Genomic DNA, 6,830 nt, shown 5'->3' with positions numbered 1-6,830 from the left:
CCAGGGAAGTCCCTATAGTGCACTTATGAAAGTATGTGGCAAACAGATGGGTAATACTAACCTGTACATAGCATTTTACATAAACTCATTTAATCTTTACAACAATCCTATGAGATAGGCGCTGTTATCGTCTCCATCTTCCTGTACAGGAAAATGAGGCCCAGGAAAGTTAAGTAGCTTGCCCAGGTCAGTTATTAGTGAGCGGCAGAGCCAGTCACCTGGCTCAAGAGTCTATACTCTGAAGCACTACATAATGGATAAGTAGATATAACTCCACTCTGAGAAGAGGATGGAGGCTGAGTACTCCAGAGTTAGAGTGTACGCCAGCATCCTGGCTTTGACAGGTGTAAGCCCGAGAACGCCAAGTGGTTCAGCACTGCGGAGACTCAAGAGCAAAGGCTTTAGCATATTCATGTGATCGACCAATTCAAAGTCGCTACTTTTACAAAGCAGCACTGTGATACAATGGAAAGAACCTGTGATTGGGGTTTGAGTCGCAATTTCTTCAAGGCTGAGTGATTTGCAGCTAGTTATTTACATTTTCTGGGCCTCGCTTTCTCTTCTGTAAAGTAGGAATCGTCATCGTCAGACTATCTTCCCTCCCTAGTGTCCTGAGAATCAACAGTTTGGTAGGTTATGAAGCTTACACAAACGTTAGTTAACATTGCTGATCTTACTTTTGAGTCGTTTTACTTTTCCGTGGCTCTTGGCTACATATAAGAACCTCAGTTAATTTTTCTGTTACTCTAATTTAATTAATTAATTAAATGCTGGAGTCACTCATACCACGAAAGGAGAATGAGCTTGTTAGCAGATATTGGGTGGAAAGAAAGGTCTTTCACAGAGTTTAGATTGAAAAGAGAAATCAGATGATTTAGGACAGCTCCCTATCTCCATCCCACTGTCTTCTAGACATATTTTGGAAGAAAAATGTAGAGAACATTCCCCAACTTTTAGCAGCACTAAGGTGTACCAGCTTCTTGAAGTATAAAGGTGCCTGTCAACACTGGTTATTTTCTTAAAGTTCCTGCCAACTGATTTTAGATTCTGCAAGACATAAATTAAGAATCCTGAAAATGTTACAACAGCCGGGCTGTTCAGTGGGAGATAAAATGTCAGTAGCAGAGTGTGGGTTGGGATGTCACATGGAGTGGCTGATCATAGGAAGATTTTGTCTCATTTCCCAAATAAAACACAGCACACTCTGACAGCACTGAAGCACCCTATTCTCATTCTTATTTGCATAATCCCACCCAACATCAAAGCATGATCTTTCTTTAGATCGTGATCCCTTCAGGTTGTTTCCTAGATCCTGTTCTGAGGGGAAGTGACCACAATTCCTAGTGCAGAGAAGGTTGTTAATCGCCAAGTGATTTGAGTGAGTGCAAATGCCAGTCTGGCTCCGAGTGAGTCAGAATGCTGCTGCCTCTCCATTTGTGAGGGCTGTGCGCTAATGGCCTCTGGCAGGTCGCTCTGTGAAAGCACTCGGGAATGGGTGGAAGACCAATATAAATTTTAAATGGCTGTACTGGATGTAGATTGGAATGACTCCTTGTGAAATAGTTCTTAATTTTTTTAGTTCTCCAATTTTCTCAGAATTGACTTCTAAAAATTTGACACTAGTGAGTCTGGCAGAGTTAAAGTGTGTAAGCCCTGTAGTTGTTGAGGTCTTTGTGGGACCTTCTTACTGATTCCTTCAATCCCTCCCTGTCTTCAGCCATCTGTCACCTGGCTTTGGTGTCACCAGTTCGGAGCAGAAATATGAATGATGAACATTTGTTCCAGGCTGATTTACCATGGAGAGGGCATCTCCTGGATATGGATGTCCAGAAGGTGCTGCTTTCCCCCACTTTACAGTTTCTTTGCTGCCAAATCTGCAAACTGTAGAAACTTTCTAACCTGGAGAAGCACGTTTGTGCATGTAGATTTTGCCCATTCTAAGGCAGTTTCCCTGGTGGAAAACAGACTATAATAGTGTCATATTATCGTGTAGTGTCACCTTTTTTATTGTGGCTTGTGTCTGCCCTCTCTTTGGCAAAAAAAGAAGGTAGAGGGAAAACACTTTCCTAGCATTTAAAACTGCTAGTGATGTCCCAAGGAAAACATCCCCAGTAAAATACTGGAAAACAAAATGTAAAGCTACATGCACTTTATGATTCTCAGAACAATGACACCATTTGTGCAATTATTCGGTAATTTTCATGTGGCAGAATTAGAAATCTTAGCTGTCATCTCTTAGTCTTTTTGTCAAGTAAAGCCCTATCTGGTGTGGAAATTTTAAGTTTGTCTTTGAAACCTGAAATCTAGATTATATCGATATGATTGAAAAACAATTAAACTTTGTTAAAGCATGGTATTTTCATAGCAAAGGAGTTGAGGGTCTGAATGGTGCCTTTCTCACCCAAAGGAGGGGAACAGCAGCTGAGATTACAGTTGCTGGGACAGCTTTATTGCAGTTTGGGATGAACATATTGACATCAACTCCCTGCTCTGACCTTCTCATTGCTGGATATCAATATGGTGTGTGAGCTGCCTCACTTTTGCCTGCCCGATTTTCGTCATGTGCAAGTCAAAAGCACATCCACCGAGATTATGGATTTAACTCAATTTTGACACATCACATTTCATTTCACTGGTTAAGAAAGGCTGAGGTATGACTCATAATTTATTTTAAATCATCTTAAATACACTTAATTATGCATAGAAAAAAGTTGAGATCCAGAACAAGATTCATGCAATTTTACATGAAGATCATCTATAAAAACATAGATGTAATGTTGTCCCATACATAGACTGAAAGGATTAGCAGTGGCCTTGTCCAGTTTGGGGTCGGAGGGTTGCTCCTAATGACTGGAGAGTCTCACTCTCTGCATCACAAGTGTCTTCAGTGTTGGAATATTTTACAGTGGGCATGTATGACTCTTGTAAGACCATATACACACTGATAAATAATACAAAATCCCCCAAAGGCATAAAAATTAGAATTTTTAAATGTTTCCATGTACTTCTACCCTAAACTACCAATTCATTTAGGATATTCTCTAATCATCCCTTGCACAGATGTGAGTAGCCTACTGAGTGACAGTCTCCAAGTATTAAGCCACAGGAAGGGTCACTCGAGGGCCATTCTGACCATTACAGTTAATACTCTGGTGGGTCTTCTCCACAAAGCTTTTGGAGAAAAGAATGAATGAGTGAATAAACAAATGAGCGTTAACACTGTAGTGGTTCTTCGTAGGGCTGCTGGAGAAAAGAAGGGAAGGGAGGAAGGAAAGAAGGAGAGAAGGAAGGAAGGAAGGAAGGACATCATCTCCACACATTGCCATGAAAAATGAGCAACCATACCAGGCTGTTATTAACATGAGTTCCCGATTACATGAAAATTGGTGATCAAGTAGAAAAGGAGATTAAGAACCATACACCCTGGTCTCAAGAAGGTGAATGTTGATGGATTATTTTCTTTTGAAATAGTAGAACTTCTGTCTTCAGGAAAATGTGACTCTATCCAGTATCAAAACAAACATGGGGTGCAGAATTTTGATGATGGCCATCCTGACCGGTGTGAGGTGATACCTCATTGTGGTTTTGATTTGCTTTTCTCTAATGATTAGTGATGTTGAGCATCTTTTCATGCATTTGTTGGCCATCTGTATGTCTTCTTTGGAGAAATGTCTATTTAGGTCTTCCGCCCATTTTTGGATTGGGTTGTTTGTTTTTGTGATATTGAGCTGCATGAGCTGCTTGTATATTTTGGAGATTAATCCTCTGTCAGTTGCTTCATTTGCAAATATTTTCTCCCATTCTAAGGGTTGTCTTTTCGTCTTGCTTATGGTTTCCTTTGCCATGCAAAATCTAGAAACAATAAATGCTGGAGAGGGTGTGGAGAAAAGGGAACCCTCTTGCACTGTTGGTGGGAATGTAAACTGATACAGCCACTATGGAGAACAGTATGGGGGTTCCTTAAAAAACTAAAAATAGAACTACCATATGACCCAGCAATCCCACTACTGGGCATATACCCTGAGAAAACCATACTTCAAAAAGAGTCATGTACCACAATGTTCATTGCAGCACTATTTACAATAGCCAGGACATGGAGGCAACCTAAATGTCCATCAACAGATGACTGGATAAAGAAGATGTGGCACATATATACAATGGAATATTATTCAGCCATAAAAAGGAACAAAATTGAGTTATTTGTAGTGAGGTGGATGGACCTAGAGACTGTCATACAGAGTGAAGTAAGTCAGAAGGAGAAAAACAAATACCATATGCTAACGCATATATATGGAATTGAAAAAAGTGGTACTGGTGAACCTAGTGGCAGGGCAGGAATAAAGACGCAGACATAGAGAATGGACTTGAGGGCATGGGAGGGGGAAGGGGAAGATGGGACAAAGTGAGAGAGTACCATGGACATATATACACTACCAAATGTAAAATACCTAGTGGGAAGCAGCTGCATAGCACAGGGAGATCAGCTCGGTCCTTTGTGACCACCTAGAGGGGTGGGATAGGGAGGGTGAGAGGGAGACACAAGAGGGTGGAGATATGGGGATATATGTATCCATATAGCTGATTCAATTGTATTGTTGTATACCAGAAACTAACACAACATTGTAAAATATTTATATTCCAGTAAAGGTGTGGGGACAAAAGAAAAACAAAAACCATGGGGTGCTCCATAGGCACTGAAACCTATATATCCAGATCCCAGGCCTGCACTAGATTTGCAACCTTAGGCTAGTTCCTTAACCTTTCTTGGCCACAGAGCCAAAATTTCAAATTAACAGGGTGTATGCAAGGATTACGTGCTGAAAAAGTTTTAAAAAATACGTAAATATATGAAAGCCTATATGGGAAATAATATTGAGTAAAAATAATACAGCTGGATCTGTAGTCACCAATACATGCCAATAATAAATTTTGCATGATATAAAGCATTAGAATTTTAAGTCTCCTGGGTTTTGTGTTTGGTAAAGTTACAGTACTTGGTTATAATAAAAACTGTAAGCTAAAAATCTTTCCATGTCCTCAGCCCCCATCCCCTTCTCTCTTTTGTTTTTCCCTCTTCCTTTCTGCTTTCCCCAAGAATAGCAAAGGCCATGGGACAACCAGACTAGAGCTGTCAGGTGCAACCCAGTACAAAAACAGCCCCCAAAGACATGGAATCTATCCTTAAAGTCTGAAGGCCAAAGAGAGGAGTCAGGTGTCCCACTAAAATATAGCCAACCTTTCAGCATCGGCATTAAAATAAAAGATCACATCATTTTCAAATGCCAAATCCATAATTTTACTCGCCTCCCCTTCCACCACAGATTCTGAAATAGTGGAGATTTGGCATGAAACCCAAAGTCATAGCCCTAACTTAAGATCACCTACTAAGGTGGCTGATGGGTACATGAGCTGTAACATCAGACCAGCCTAGGTTTGAATCTCAGCCCTTCCTGCTGACAAGTTCTGTTACCTTGGGAAAGTTACTTCCCCACTCTGAGTCTCAGAGGTGAAATGAAGGTTCTAAATCACACGATTATCAGTGCATTATGAGTTAGCAAAAGTACCAGCCTGTGTTCACTACTACCTGGGTGCAGCTTGCCAGGTGATTCCAGAATTCCAGAATAACTTGGGGAAGAGGGCCAGGGAGTTCAGCCTGGGTCTTCTTCTAAGAAATGGACAGGCCTCTTACTATCACCTTGATAGTCTGGGAAGCAAGGCCACGAAAAAAAAGTAAGAGAAAGTTATAAATCTGAGGAAAGAGTCTAATGGAAAGCAAATCTTCCCCTTAAAAGAAAGGGGGGCGGCGGCTTTCCTGGTGGCGCAGTGGTTGAGAGTCCGCCTGCCGATGCACGGGACACGGGTTCGTGCTCCGGTCCAGGAAGATGCCACATGCCGCAGAGCGGCTGGGCCTGTGAGCCATGGCCGCTGAGCCTGCATGTCCGGAGCCTGTGCTCCACAACGGGAGAGGCCACAACAGTGAGAGGCCCGCATACCAAAAAAAAAAAAAAAAAGAAAGGGGGCGGGAGAGAGTATGACATTACCAAAACCCCAGCTGAGAAACCCAGAAAGCCCAAGTCAAGAGGCCCGGCCCCGGGCCTGGAACTCCCAACCACAACCCTGCCCTCCGAACCAGTAGAGGAATTTGCTAAAGCACCAATCTAAACAAACCAAAGATTTCCACCTGAAGTCCGGCTTTCTAACAGCAGGGCGAGCCAGAAGAAGATGTGATTGTTGGCGTGTAACTGTGTGATCTTCACGTCTCATTCAAACCCCAAACTTCAAGGCTATACTGTCCTCTTTCCTGACACCCATTCTTAGATCCCAACAGCCCATGGATGCAAACATAATAAAAGTAAAAATCAAATCAAGGTGGTTGTGTTTTCTCCCCCAAGCAGAGCAAGCGCTCTGCAAACACACACAGCCCTGTTTCGGCGCAGATGTCAGGAATGTCGAGGCTGTAAATCTGCCCAGGCAGTTCTGTTCTTGAATCATTAAGAACAACCAAGTGGGTGGAATGAGAACATGAAATTGCTGTGTGCACTCATGTTTTGTTTATGGAGCAATTGTCTCTAGACGTGTTTTCTTTTTTTATGGAGAATCTTTTCTATGTTAGCCTTTGAATACCCCACGTTCCTTCCTCTCGCCAGCTCTCCCACACCCACTAAAAAGACACATTGAGAGCATTACAAAAATCTCCACAAATTTAAATAGGTTAAATAAAGCGTCTCTCTAAGCCAATTCCATTTTCTCAGTCAAAATAAATGATTTATGAATAACACATGTAACAACTGAATTTGAACATTGCGTATTATTTACCAAGCTCATAACAA

The sequence above is a fragment of the Kogia breviceps genome, chromosome 11 (assembly GCF_026419965.1).
Source record: "Kogia breviceps isolate mKogBre1 chromosome 11, mKogBre1 haplotype 1, whole genome shotgun sequence".
NCBI classification, from domain to species: Eukaryota; Metazoa; Chordata; class Mammalia; order Artiodactyla; family Physeteridae; genus Kogia; species Kogia breviceps.
Note: the sequence above shows the minus strand (reverse complement) of the source record.